This window comes from Aythya marila (genome assembly GCF_965140915.1).
Source record: "Aythya marila genome assembly, chromosome: 1".
NCBI lineage: Eukaryota > Metazoa > Chordata > Aves > Anseriformes > Anatidae > Aythya > Aythya marila.
The window spans coordinates 97,751,717-97,767,321 of NC_139042.1; the positions used below are offsets into that span (position 1 = coordinate 97,751,717).

At 37.1% G+C, this 15,605-nt stretch overlaps 2 long non-coding RNA genes across 5 annotated transcripts in view; one reads left to right on the top strand and one right to left on the bottom strand.

Moving 5' to 3' along the window:
* LOC309877855 overlaps window positions 1–15,605 on the bottom strand; it is a 637,773-nt gene that overhangs the window by 474,139 nt on the left and 148,029 nt on the right. The window lies entirely within an intron of this gene.
* LOC309878637 overlaps window positions 1–15,605 on the top strand; it is a 235,056-nt gene that overhangs the window by 143,772 nt on the left and 75,679 nt on the right. The window contains exon 5 of one of the 4 annotated variants that reach the window (XR_014317586.1): window positions 3,974–4,223. The exons of the other annotated variants lie outside the window; for them this stretch is intronic. This is a non-coding gene — a long non-coding RNA (uncharacterized lncRNA). The remainder of the gene's footprint in view (window positions 1–3,973; window positions 4,224–15,605) is intronic. 4 annotated transcript variants of the gene reach the window in all.

Genomic DNA, 15,605 nt, shown 5'->3' on the forward strand with positions numbered 1-15,605 from the left:
AAATTCTCTGTCCTCTGTTTTTTCTCTTTCCTTAGGTCCATTGTACCCAGAAACATCTGACCTGTCCCACTGAAAATTCAATGGGAAAGCCCCACTTCAGTAATGTTTAAATAAAGGGGAGTACTTACTAGCAAACTGGGGCATAGATGGAAAAAAATAACAAACAAGCAAAACCCTTGTAAACCATAAGTTGTTTCAGGATGGCAGCTTCCTAAATGGCTAAATATATATCTATGGGATGCCCCTGTTATATAATAGGATATAATATATATCTTATATAAAATATATATGTAACATATAATAGGATAAATGAAGGTAAATTGGGTTTTGAGTATTTTGGTAATTTAGTTTGGATTTTACTTTAACCTTTTCCTACTACTGAAAGAAATAAAAGTATACAGTTCTGAGAATCTCTGTTTAATATTAAGTAAATCATTTAGCACATACAAAAGATAAGTCCATGGAGGTTGGGTTTGCCAATTCAACATACTATGAAAAGCTTACAGAACATGTAAATGACACACTTGTGATAAAAAATGGCAGACTGCAAAGTCTTGTGGCAGTTGCAGCCACAGAGGACTACAGGATTTTCCTGTAAAAGATGAGGGATATTGGGCATGGACAAATGCATCAAATGGCATGAAAGTAATATAGGTAGATAGGTAATTTCTTGTCAAAGGTGTTCAAAGTAATGGCTGGATTCTCTCTGTAGATGTGATTATGGGAGTTTGTAAGGCAGAATGTGTCATACCATCATGAAAAACGCCTGTCTGCTTCCTTCTGAGAAAATAGGTGTGTCAGTCATGATGGACTGATTGTTTGCCATAATGCTCCACAAGGCAAGCAAGGCTAGGGATTCTAGCAAGCAAATTCAGGTAGAAGCAGGTTTACATAATATATACAAAATTACTAGAGACTATCAGTGTACTGAAAAGTAGGTGTTCACTAAAATCATACTTAATAAATAATTTCAAAGGCTTCAAATTTCAAAATAAGTAATTATTTATACTTGTAGAAACACCTAAATAACGTAAAAAGATGACGAACCTATCATCATGGTTCCTGGTCCATAGTTGGAGGTAGGTTTGATAAAATTTATCTGGGTAGAGATTTACAGTTTGTACCAAAAAAGTCAAGAAGAACTTGGGAAAATGGATTTTCTAGTGAGTGACAGTACTTTTAGTCAGTGAAATTCATCTGAGTGACATGGACTTTGAAAATGCACTCTACTTTTTACATCCTCAGGTAAAAAAAAATATCTACTCCCTTGGGTATGGTTAACAAAGAAAAAGAAAAATTTTTGCAGGCATTAGGAACAGGGAAAACCTCACTTTCTACAGTGTTTATATCATCTACTTTTAAGTTGTAGAAGAGAGTGTAGTTGCCTGTTTCTCTCCATAAACTGATGCCTTATCAGCCTCAGTCCTCCCATGTTTTTCCATGGTGTACCTTTAGCTTTTTACTGCTGGATTCAACACACCCTTTTTTTGCAGGTTTTCTATGGTGTGCTTGATATTGTCTGTACTAAAGACTATTGTATTGTCTTTTCTGCTGTGTGGTTGGTCTGCTGATGGGCTGAAGATCATCTTTTTCAACATCTCAAAGATGATAAATGAGAGAGAAGGAATGAAAGGACTAATGCAGGAATTAAGTGGTGTCTGGCCTTTCTGTTGCCCTTTCATGCTGGGGTTTCATTTCATTCAAAGAATCACTCATCTTCTGAGCACAAAACAATTTTTTATTTTTATTTTTTTCTGGTAAATGGTTGTTTACATATTTCTTTAAAATATTATGAAACTGGCAATAACTGTTATTGCCAAAAATCCTGTGGAGGATCACTATGATAGGAATCAGAATTTGAAAATCTGAGCTTGAAGTGGGAATTTAAATAGTATCAATAGTATCAATAAAATATATATTGGACAGATTTGTGATGAGATTGTGGAAACTGAGGAGCAGAAAATAAAAGAAATACAGGTCTGTCATGACCTGAAGTTATGAAAAAGAGAGGTAGAAGAGACGTTACAAGGAGGTATGATAATACTAGATAAGATTCTGAAGTTTTCAGAGTACACCCAAATCAAAACTCTCTGGTATCTGACATTTTGTCTGTAACAAATATCACAGCATTCCAGCTGAGAAGTGTATGTTAAAAAATCTGTTTTAAGCCAATGAAATAATTTGATAGAGTGTGTTTAAAGTAATGAGCCAGTAAAGAGTGAGGTATCTATGATGCCATATAGAATGAGAGCTCACAGCTTTAGGGAGATGGCTGATGTACAGCTATAAGATTTGAGTAACTGATGGGTGGAATCTGTAGGGAGACTGCTGCTTCACCCCATCTGTAAGGTAGCACTCATAGAAAACAATGCCGAATGGCATTTTTAGTGTTAAGAACCCCTCCACACTCTTTCTTTTCCTCCAAATCTTAAGCTAAATGTCAGCATTACTTGCACATACACGATTTTAAAAATGTTATGGAGTGAGTTGTGTCGTCTCAGAGGAACATATCTTCCAGTGCTACCAAAGTCCTCCTTATATGCAACGCAGGTAATGAGGCAGGACTGAGAGCAGGAAAACTCAGGGGAAATACATGAAATAATACTTGAAAAAAAAATAATAATCTACCAAACAGAAGGGAAAAGGGCCTTAGAGAAAGGGTAGCATCAGGGCCCATTATCCTAGAATTACAATACTGGTTCAGCAGTTTTATGTTTATTTTCCAGTCATGTACGCTCCTTTCTGTTTTTCTTCTTGATAGCTGTACACACTCAAAGCCTCACAGTTGAAACAAGAAAACAGACTCTGAAGTTTTTGTTCAGTTGACTTTTTAAAAACAGATCTCTTCTCAGCAGTTTAATATCATGAAAGTTAGCCAAATGGACTATATTGGATTGCGTGCATCATACCCTGGTGGAAAATATACCAGAATACAGTTCCAAAGACATATTGCCAGCACATTACTCGGGAAAAAGTTAGGAAAGAATAGTGGTCTTGTTATACAGATGTTTTTTGACTTATTTGGGGCTACTGATGATGAAACACTTCTGTCTATACCTCCAAGAACATCCAAGTGGAGAGAAAGGGATTTTCACCACCTTATTTACAGCAAGCTAACAAAAATCCTCGCTGAAGTTCAGATGAACTTGGGGCTGAAATTAAGAATTCAGTTTTAATTTGTTTTCCCAAATCTTTCTATGAGATTTTTTTTCCTGTTTTCCTCACTAACTCATTTAACTATTACACTTTATTCTTTTAAGTTTTTCCTTAGAGCTCTGCCTTAAAAAATAACAAATCACTCACAATGTTGCAATATAGGTCTGTTTTGATTGAAAGTTGCACAGGCATCACACATGGATTACTTCTATTGGCTACCTCTTCATTTTCAAATCCAAACAGAAAGTTGCTTTTCTGGATTTCGATACTCTCCAGTGCTACAGTACTACTTTGGGTCATCTCTGTTTTGTCAGTCACTTTTCGTTGTGGTCAGTTATGTTTAGCTCCTTCCTATTGCTCATTTCCTGTGTTGTTCCTGCTTCTTTTTCATCATTTGAAACCCAGAGCATCCTTTACATCATGCACTCAGTAAAGATACATCTTTTCACGCTACTTGCCTTTGATTGTTGTTTTTGTAAAGCTTTTGCTAATACTGGTTAGAAGTCATAGTGCTTTTTTTTTTTTTTTTTTTTTTTTGTAAAAAAAAGAAAAGAAAAAAGATGTGGCATCATGTCATAAGTTTCTTGAGTTAAGTTGTTCCAAGTTTATATTTACACTAGTGATTAAATGAGATCCTCGTTGTTTGTTTTTTGTTGTTGTTTTGTTGTTGGTGGTGTTCTTTTACAGTGCAGGGCTTTAGCTCAGCTGGGTCTGCCTTTACCCAAAAAGCATAGCATTTCCTAACAGTTTGCATTAATTCCTTATTCTTACATTTCAGTCTTAGCTTCTGAAGAGTTTCCTTTGTTTTCCCTGACAGGTAGTCTACCTACTGTGCCCCCAGTGTTGGCAGACAGCAAGCAGAAATTAATGGTCATTTATTGGAATCCTTTGACTTCATGATATGGTGACTTTGACTGGTTCTCAGGAATCCATTCTTTGAGAATTTGGGTGTTATTCCCATCACTGAATGTAAAAAGACAATTCAGAAACAGAGGCAATCAGAATTCCTCTCTGGAAAAGCCCCTGTTTCTCCTTTGATGTGCACAGAAACTTGTCTTCAACTGCAGGTGAGTTAGGTAACAAGTCAAGAAACTGGAAAATCACTACCCTTTGTCTTGAGCTCTTATACTGTGGGTACTAAGCTTGGTGAAAGTCTGAGGATGAATCTCATAATTGGTCTGAAGCAAACTTGAAAATGCCTACTTTAGTCTCTTCTCCAAGGTTTGAAATACTGATCAGTCTTTTTATGCTTTGAAATTTGCATCACTTTTTCATTATGGACTATGTGACTTCTAATAATAATCCTTTTGTATTTTAAGCTAGGAAGATCAAGTCTTACGTCCCAGTCCCATGACCATATTACCCTATGATACTTGCTGAAAGTTTGTACATTGACAAATTCTCACTTATATATCTGGAGATATGTTTTAATTTTATTCCTGGAGATCAACTCTTAAATCATTACAGCTTTTGTTATAAATTTAAGAAAATGTCAATATCTAAAGTATGAAGATAAATATACACAGTTCAGTGCTCATCATAAGAAAGATGCAAAAGGTACCACCTTTGAGGGTGTATTTCAGACAATAACCTAAACATAAAAAAAAAAAAGAGAGTTGATTGTACTCAGAGGGTTGTTCTTTACTCTTCTCACAGTACATAAAGTTCACTCCTATTTTTCCCTGCTCATTATGAATACGCAAATGGCATTTTACAAAACCTACCTCAATGAATCATTCTAAACGCCAGGTAGACCTTATATGAAGACATCTATTATATATCAGAGAGAAAGACTGGAGGTGACAAGCAGACATGGTCTGAAATGCCCTTGTGTAGCTAAAGAATGGCATTTCATAGCAAGTTGGCCTCATTGGAAGCTGTGAGCGCAAGTATTTGCAATATCTTTACACAGCATCTCTCTCAAGGCACAAGGATTCTCTGTTTCTTTGAAATAAGCTGTCATACTACTTGAAAAGAATTATCTAGTATTTCATTACTGTGATGTGAAAAAATATATATATTTAAAGAAGTGTTCTTTCATTAGGCCTATAGGTGGAAGATAAAGACGAACAAAACTCTGATAGGTACAGGTTGGGGTAAATCATGCATTATAAACTACTGTTGCAAAATGATAAAGGAAACCATATAAATCTGTGAATGTGGCAGGCAAACTGTACTCTTGGAAAATTATTGAGCCATTGAGATATAGAAATGTATTACTTCAGCACTATTTACTTGATTATTTTTTTTTTCTCATAAAAGTCAGCGTTTTTGAGTTTAAAACAACCAGTATCCTGATCTTATCACATGGACCATGTCTGTTGGAAGGAAAATCAGCACAAATTTTAGGAAATGTTTCTTTTTTTTATTATTTTTATTTTATTTTTTTCTATTTTACAGTACATTGTCATACTCTACAAGATGACTGTGAAATTGTACAATGCTTATACTCACAGGTACAGTAAACTGCATGCTAGGGTTGTAGGTGGAACTTGATGACCTATAGCTGTACTGTACTAAGTTTTAATAAATCCTGTAGCAATAATGAAAAATGATCTGTTCTTTCATGGCAAAACATGGTTCTGGGATTTCGGTATGTTGAGCAGCATTGGCTTCACAAGCAACCATGTGTTTTTGATTCAGCAGTCTTAATTACAGGAAATTTAATGATAATGAATACTAACAAAGAATAAATCAAAAAAAAAAAAAAAAAGACAAAGTAGAACTTAGTTTCCATCTAAAGGAAAGAAATATTTTGGTAATAAATTGGTGCCTTTACACTGGAAAATTCATTTGTTGTACTTACAGCATATATGCTAACTGTTAGCAGTTGTCCTTTATTTCTTTTTGCTTTCCTTTTTATTTCTTCATTGGTATCCTTTTTGTGGCTACAAATATCTATTTAGTAATTGGAAAAACATTACGTTAAAATATGATCCTAAACAGGAAGGCGGCTGGTGTCTTAAGAATTTGGTAATAGGATATCAGATTCTGTCACTGCTATAAAATCAGTAATAAACTTAGGCAACATTTTGTCTCTGTTGGACAAGAGTTTTGCCATTGATTTCAGTAGAATCAGAATTTTGTTGTTGATGTGTAGTAAGTAAAAGCTTGAGTTGGAATCTTTTGCAAGTACTGAAAGGCTTCCTGTTGGGTTTGCCTTGGCTGATGTCTGAAGTCACCTCCTGGTGATTGCTTATCTGTTTGTGGTTAGACTGATGTGTTCATAGTCGCTATGTCTGTAACACAAAAGGAACCTCTACAGGTTGTATTATGCTTACTTGGTTGCCCAATGGCTGAATGGAATATTATAAATGTATCTAGTCCTTGGTTTGTTGGCTTTTGATTTCCAGAAGTGCTGGTAAGGTGGTTTGGAGGAGTTACTGCTGCTGTGTTGTCTCTGCTATAGCTTACAGGAAGTAAAGACTTGAGTCTCCCAATTTTGTTATTCCTCAAAGAATAAAATAACCAAGAAAGAAATGTTCTGCACTCAGCACCAAATTAAACATAAGGGTGACAAAATGTAGGAACCTGTGCTTGGAAAGCTGGACAGTTAAAATGCCAAATATTAAAATTACAAATAAAAGACAAATTCATGGTATTACTGAGGATTTGTTTAGGTCATTTGTTCTTGGTGATCAGTGGAAATCATTGGGTGAATGATTTCAATGTCCAACAGCAGCAGCAGCTTATATTAGACAGATTTCATTCAAAAATATTTTTGATGTAGAGTATAATCAATTGACTATAGTGCTCCTCATGTCAAATGTTACAGCTAAATTAATAGTTTTACCTAATTCTGTCGGTAGATTTATTTATGGGCTGCATATTACAGCAACATATATAGATTTATGACATTAATAAAAAGGAGACATGCTTAGTGATGCACTGTGTCTGGTAACCATTTGCCTGCATTTAAAGTCAATCAAATTTTAAAAGATACAAGTTTGAAGAAGTCTGCAAATTCCAAGTAATGTTTGATGATCACATTCTTAATTTTTCACGCTTTTATTAAAATACCTTTTGAATAAATTGTGAAATTTGGTAACTGAAACTCCTTTTCAAGAGTTTCTTTGTATCCCTTCTAATGAAAAGTGCAGTAGCAGCCAAAAGTGTTAGAAACAGAAAACTTTGCTTTTTACTCTCAATGCAGTAAAATTTTAAAACCTATTTTGTAGTCCATAGCACTGTTTAAAGAATAAATAAAAATCTAAAGATGTTGTATTCCACACCTAAGTTAGTATATTTATACTAATTTTGTTGTTGTTCTTGGTGTCATGCTCTCAACTATGTGCTAAAAAATTAACTAGAAAGATGGGAAAATGTGTTTATAAACGAATGAACTATAGCCATTTTAATTTCTTATGTTTAAATACAACATATCATGTGCCTGATGTGGATGCATACTTGATGTGATGCAGTACAGAAGATAGAGCCAGACTCTTCTAAGTGGTAATCAGTGAAAACAGGCAATTCCATTTAAACAGAATGAAAAACAAAACTAAGCAAATCTTTTTATTGTAAGAGGGTTAAACACTGGAATATGTTGCCCATAGAGGCTGTGGAGTCTCCATCCTTGGAGGTGAGTCAAAAGCGATCTGCACATGGCCCCAAGCAACCTTCTCTGTCTGACCCTGCTCTGAGCAGGAGATTGGACTAGATGATCTCCAGAGATGCTTTCCTGCCTTGGTCATCTATGTGAGTCTATAATATGTGAGTCTATAATATGGTCTTGGTCAAAGTAAGGGGTCAATGTATTGGTCAATGTATTTAGGGCAGTATTTAAAACTATTATTAAGGTAGAAGTTGAAAGTTAAAAATAAAGTTAAAAATTAAGTTAAAAATCAAAGGTCATTATAAAACAGGATTCTGAAGGATAAAACCAGAGGTTGAAAAAGGAGAAAATTCACACTATTAATGCCATGTTTAAAAACATGTCCTGGAGACAGTCCTTAACTAGCTGAAAAATATGTAAATTATGAGGTTTTAAAATGCTGAGTTGCACAAATTGTTTATAAGGTTGTTGCAGGTTAACTTTCTAATCTTCATTTTTGTCTTTATTTCTATTTAAATGTGTGTTCCACTTTTTGCCTCAGTCTCTTACGAACTTTTCTCTGGCCATGATTGTGAAAATGTTATGGTGTGGTTTTGTGTGTATCTTGTTCATCTAAGGACTTTAGTGAGGTTTAGCATGCAGGATGGTGATATTGCTAATGTATTTACTTCTTAGCATGTATTCTCCTCAGCAGCAGGAGACATTCCCAGGGAGCCTCTTCCCAAGCAGATGATCAGGAAGAACTGCACAGTACTCTTGGCATATATTAGTATCCTCCACTTTCCCTTCCCTTTCTAAGAGGTATTTTGGGGCATATCTTTCCTTGTTTTAATTTTGATTGTATAGGAAACAGCTCTTGTAAGGAAAAGGCATGCTGAAGAGTGGAAAATAAATGAGGAAGTGGCGTTATGGCAACAGTTGGGACATCAGTATAAGCAGGTGTAGAAGTGTGGCTGATGTACATAAGTACACTGTATTTACATGCCAAAAACTATTTTCAAAAATATTAATATATATTAATGCTTGCAGTAGTTTATAATGCAAAAAAGTACAGCTTTTTTATTATTTTTTATTTTGTTGCAGTGTATGCCGATGGTTGTGTGACGCTTGTAAAATTTTAGGTGCCCTTTTGGCTGCATCATTATCTAGTGCCTTCTTCAGTAAAGAAGGAAAAAAATATATAAACAGTTCTTTTACCTTTAAATTAACATTGCATTTTTAAAATTTTGTTGTTTTCCTTTGGAAAAAAATATATACATATATATATATGTATATATATATGTATATTTTTTTTTATTTTTTTTTTCCTCTGGATGATAGTTTCAAACAATAAACTGAAAGTTTGAATAGCATGCATGGACATGTTTTAATATATTCATGACTGATCAGAATACAGTACAGAAATCACATATGCTGCTCTGCTGCAACTTTCAAGGTTCAATCCATCATTCTGGAACCCAGGGGGCTGAGATTTGACATCCTGCCTAGAAACCATACTTCAGATTGGTTGGAACTGTGCCATCTTATGTTCAGGTTAAAAGAGCAGCTGTAATTTGTCTGGATAGCACTTTAACTATGCACAGCAAATCATAAAACCCATTTTCAGTAATAAACTTGAAACTAAAATAGGTCCATTTGCTTCATTTCCTGATCCATACAAGATTTTCATCATTTTGATACAATACCATTTGGAGTTTGAACTTATAATGATGTAGATTTCTGTAACAGTCTTTCTCAGATTAGCAGTTTTATTTAGCATACCTATAGTATGTAGGAGATTTCTTTTTGGCATTTAGTGGAAGTCTTTTTCTATTGTTCTTTGAAACTGAAAATATGAGAATAATTTCATAGTAGGAGTTAAGCGTATATGTGATTGCCACAATAAATAAAATGTGATTGTAATCTTTTTCAGTTGTAAATACCAGCTGTAAAAATACTCTCTCCTGATCTTCCCACTTCACTCTTCTCCCAGCTTTATGGTGTAGCATGGATTGCTTGCAGGGGAGTAGCAAATGCAGGTATTTCCAGCAAATCACTGGAGAAGTTTTAAGAATGCATTTACATACATTCATATGATTTTATTTATGGTTTGGAACTGTAATGATTTTAGATTGCAACCTGTTTTTGTCCACTCTTCTTTGAAAGTGTGAATTTGCCTGAGCATCAAGGTCCAACTTAACTTGGGAGGCTGTTTTCTGTATATCTTAGTAACCTGAAGGAGCTCCTGGGATAGACTTTTCCCAAGGAGATGTGGCAGTGAGCCCGACTGTGGGGAGTGTGATCAAAGGCAGATACATTCACCTGTACATAGAGGCTGGAGGCTGTTTAAGCTACTTTTCAGTGTTGCACAATTTGGGTTCCACACTGACTTTCTTCTGATACTAGTCTGCAGAAGCTTTGTGAGAAATCAGGGGCTCACGATGTAAGAAACAGCTTAACATGTCAGTCTAGTTCAGTATACACCCAATGGCTTGACTACTAAATAGACTAGCCAGTGCCCTTGAATCCTTAGTGCACTGACTTAAATGGTCTTCTGAAAGGGCCATATCTCTAGTTCTGTGTCCTTTTGTCCTTTTTTTTTTTTTTTTTTTACAGAGACATTTCTCTATCTGTGTTTCTACTGGTCTACTGGGACCTCTCTCTTTTAGCTCCATAGGTCTGTCCTTTTTTTTCTGGTATGTGTTCAACTCCTAAACTTTGCTAATCATACAATCATAGAATATCCTGGGTTGGAAGGGATCCACAAGGATCATCAGGACCAGCTCCTGGCTGCACCAAAAGTCATTCCAAAATGAGGCAATATGTTTGAGAGCATTGTCCAAATGCTTCTTGAACTTCAGCAGGCTCAGTGCCAAAACCATTTCCAGGGAACCTGTCCCAGTGCCTGACCACCCTCTGAGTGCATAACCTTTTCCTAACACCCAGACTGACCCTTCTGTGTCCCAGTTCCATGCTGTTACCTCAGGTCCTGTCGCTGTCCCCAGAGAGCAGAGCTCAGCGCCTGCCCCTCTGCTCCTCTTGTGAGGGAGCTGCAGGCCAGCATGAGACCTCCCCTTGGCCAGCTCTGCTCTGGGCTGAACAAACCAAGACACCTCAGCCACTTCTCATACATCTTGCCCTCCAAACCCTTCACCATCTTCATAGCCTTCCTTTGGACACTCTCTGATAGTTTTATGTCTTTCTTATACTGTGGCACCCAAAACTGCAGGTAGTGCTTGAGGTGGGGCCACACCAGCACAGAGCAGAGCGGGACAATCCTTTTTCTTGACTGGCTAGCCATGCTCTGCCTGATGCACCCCTGCAGCATGCAGTTGGCCTTTTTGGCTGTCAAGGCATGCTACTGACTCATATTGAACTTACTGTCGACCAAAACCTCCAGATCCCTTTCTGTGGAACTGCTCTCCAGCCTCTTGTCTCCCAGTCTGTACTTATAGCTAGGGTTCCCCTGTCCTAGGTATAGAATCCAGTACTTGCTCTTGTCAAACTTAATATTGTTGGTAATTAACCAGCCTCCTTATTAGTTAAGATCTCTCTGCAAGGCCTCTCTACCCTCCATGGAGTCAACCAGTCCTCCCTGTTTAGTGTCATCCACAAACTTATTTAGTATACCTGCATCCAAGTTGTTTATGAAAACATAAAACAGAACTAAGCAAAAGGAAAAGCCTGTGTCACTCTTCCTAATTCTTGTTACCAGTTTCAGAGTCAAGGAGCCACACTCTTGCCCTTCAGTTAAAACCTAAACCTCATGATACCTCTTGCAGCCCTGTATACTGTCTACACCAACATTGTAGCTAATTCAAGGAAAAATTCTTCCTTTCTCTTCCCTTCCCTTCCCTCCATGCCATGGGGCTTTCTGATGTTACTGGCAAAACGTCTTGTCCATGTTACTATATTGTTGTAGCTCAGCCTACATGATTAAGCCCTTTGAAAATACTTCCGGATTAAGAATTTATGGGAGTATAGTCTACGTATATTAGACATATACATTCCTGAGGTAGCTTAGCTAGGGAAAATGAAATCTGTTTCTATATATTCCATCTTCCTCTATTGTAGTTAAGTCAGAACAAGCTGCAGGATAGCATTGTGTGCCGTGGTGGCCACACAAGCACTTTGTATTCACTGGAGACCTAGAGATATGACAGCTGCATATAAATATGCATACTTGGAGAGATTCATGGTTGTGCCTCATTCTAGGGATGATTGGCTGTAGTGCTGCCACTGCAAATCAATGAGCGTTTTCCGCATTTATCAGCTGCTTGCTTGCTTGCTTGAAAGCAGACAAAATGGTTAAAACACCAACAGCCCACAGAGGGCTCCTGAGTGAGTGAGACTTGTTTGCTACAGCACTCAAAACATTTCCCTGAATCTACAGTAGCTCTCAGTAGATGAATTTAGCACTCAGCAGATTAATTTAGCTCCCAGTGTGCTGGATTTAGAAAGAAAAACTAATATAGATGAATACATTCTGTTCAGCCAGCATATTTTGTTTTGCAACAATACACATGTCTTATTTGAACTGCAATCTGGTTGGAAAGCATTTTGCGAATGGTGCATTGGTCATAAAAATGAGTCATGCTTGCTCATTTTTTAAAAAGCTTTCATCTAGTGCAGATTAAGGAAAAAGGTATTGAGCAACTCATCGGAAAACATATTGAAATTTTAGCCATCTCTGATGAGTTTTGGGCAGCTTTTTAAGGTAGACTTTGAGGTTGTGATGCAAAAAATTAGTAGCTGCTTTTCACTTTCTTACCTGTATAGTGTACTAGGTGATGTGTAGCACCCCTGGTCATGGTTATTCCGTTCATTTGCCTCATTACAGGCTTTGTGCAGGGTTTCCTTGGAATAATTACCTAATTGGAAGCTGAAGGCGTGTCTGTTGCTACTTGGGAAGAGCTTTAGAGGAGCAAAAATTCAGGGTATGATTTATTTATTTATTTATTTATTATTAACAAATGTTTTATTACTTTTGTATAAGGTTGAGCTTTCTTCTTTCACCAGGGGAAATTTCACAAAGAAAGTGGGACTAGCTCATTTATGCGTGGTAGTAATGCAAGCAGTAATGCTTATTATTTCATAGGCCAGGAAACTGAATAAGAAGATACAAATGTAAAATAAAGGATAAAAATCTGGGAGCTGAGGACCTCATTTAGCTGTCTTTATTTAAACATAACGTGGTCAAGAAAATGTGAAAAAAATGGTGCAAAATGACAACCTGGCTTTCTAAACTAGTATCCTCAGTAAATGAGTGTCTCATATGAAAGACTAACTCTCAACACATCTTCCAGGGCCACTTTTAGATAAATTATTTCCACTACCAGCACCAGGATGATTGTTATAAAACATTCTTTCTGTCTCTCAACAAATTTATTTTAAAGCTTTGAAGAATGGGTTGAAGAGCAAATAGATCCTTTCAATTGAGTATGTGTTGTACAGTGCAGATTTACTCTGCTCAGGAGGAGCTCAGCTGCTACAATGATGGGTACTTTATAGTAGTGATTCCTAATCTTACTTTATCAAAGAACTACCAAACCTTTGGAGGAACGCAAACAACCAAAGATATTCCTCTTCAATGTTAATGCAGCGGTTTTCATTCATCAGTATATAAAAATGAAGGAAAACTCTGGATGTTGTTTTGTAAATTGTTTTTCCTTCATGGACTCGGTAAGTCTGGCCAGGGGGCCAGGGCAATGAACATTGCATTTATTCAGACCTGGCATGATCAGAAGAGTAGTAGTGTGTGGTACATAGGTAAATCATACATGCCAGGGCCCTGAGAAAATCCATTCCCTGCCTCCCACTAATGCATAGCTGTCTTGGCTTGGGGCACAAGTGTCCAGTCTTGAAGAGAGCTGTGTGAAACCTCAGTGGAGCCCACCCTCTTCTCTGAAACTGAATTTTCTCTGGCTCTGCTGCTCTACAGCCCTGCCCCTGCCCAGCCCCAGTGATTTGGACACCACCTTAACACTAGCTCTGTCCCGTCCTGCCCTATCCCAGCTGGGCCTGGGGCCTGCAGCAGTGCTTGAGGATGGCCGGGTGGTGGCCAGGTCCTGGACACCATTCCCAACCCAGCCCAGGTTGCTTTGCTGGGGCTGCAGGATGGGGCTGGTTGAGGAGGGAGGCACTGCACTGCCCTGATGGCCCTGGGCCTTGACCCTGCAGCCCCACAGCTCCAGTGGAGTAGGGTAGGATGTGCAGAAGATGGTTCTTTGTTGCAGCCCGGAGTGACACTTGGGCCACACTGGAGGCAACACAAGGTTTCTCTTAGATCAGTCTTTTGGTCCTAGCTCTGAGTGTTCTCTTATTTTCCTTGGGTATATTGAGGCAGTTTTGTAAATAATCAAGTCTGAGAATGTTAATACTAATTCAAAAAGAAGTAAGCTCTACTGCTAGAATGCCTTTGTAGATATGAAAACATTGAGTATAATTTAGAGCTTCAGTCTCCACAAATAAATTGGGTAATGGTCTTTCTTTGTATTTAAGCTTTTCTGTTGGTAGTCTGACCTTTTGACCTTGCAGAAAGCAATCCACTATAAGTTTTTTTTCTCCACTGCTGTGGGAGGACACCACAGCATCCTGCTGCTGTGAATCCTTACCTTCCACAGCCCCCACAGTCTGTATCATTCATCTCCTCCTCCACCTGTCAAGGTTTCTTTGCATTCTTGGCGACGGCTACAGAGGAAATTAAAGGCTTTATTTCCAGCCTAGCTTCAGATGTCACAAATATGGAGGCCAATTTCTGAAAATCCAGTTCTGAAAACTCCAGTGTTTATTGTTTTCTGTGCTTATCAGCCAAGATCTCCCTGTTGTGGCAGAATACTGCCATCTGTAAGATACATCAAGCTATATGTTAGTGTGTTGGTACTTGTAAATGCCATAAGCTAATTCATGGCCTTACTATTTTTTATTATTATTATTATTTTTTTTTAAGTCTTTAATTCAGTCTGACCCAGTTTAAGTGTTCCAGCTTGGGGCAGGTCCACAAGTTTGGGTAATTTCATTTAGACATACTCTTACACATAACTGGACTTTGTGGCTCTAATCTGTGCATGGAAACAAGTAATGATATGTATTGGTAGAATTAACTTGCCTGTACTGTTGTAACATTACAGGATGTCCTCAGTAGCGTATCAGTAGTGCTCCTATACCTTCTCATATAGAATATTCATTGCTAAAAGATGTGCATAAGTTAACTGATCTCAAAACTTACTCTTAATTGATCATTACCAAGGTATTTAGCTATTAATACACAGTTTCATGACTGCATTAAATGAGTTAGGAACACAATTGGCCATTACCGTGACTTAAATTTAAGTTGCTTTTTAGCATTCTTGATGTTGTTTTAGTAATTTATAAATGCTAAAGGAAAAGAAGATAACAGAACTTCAGATTTCCACCTGTGGAAATCTGTACTTTGCCATAGGGACAAGATTAAACAAGTAGTATAGGTACAGTCTAAGTTACTTAAATGGACTTCACTTCATCAGGTGTTCTTTTTGTTAGTGTAAAGAATATAGACAATAGACTTGGCTCAGGTTGACTTGATCAATTCATGGTGTGTGGACAGTACCCAATTTGAAGCAGATAGCCTGCTTAATAAACCTCCTGCTATTTAGAGAGAATATTTGTTTTGTTTGATTTATAATAAACAGAAACATGGATTTGGAGGTTGTATGGCTTTAGTCCTAGAAAACTGTATTTATTTATTTATTTATTTATTTATTTTAAAAGAGGCGCAAAAACATTTTTGATCCCAAAGTTCTACTTGTCTATTGGAAATCAATTTAATGTATAATTTTTTTTTTCTGTTAGATGTGGTGTTCAATCTTTGTCGTCTTTTCCTCTTCTGTCCCCCAGCCATGCCCCCCACTTCAGCAGACCTAACTGTCTGATACAG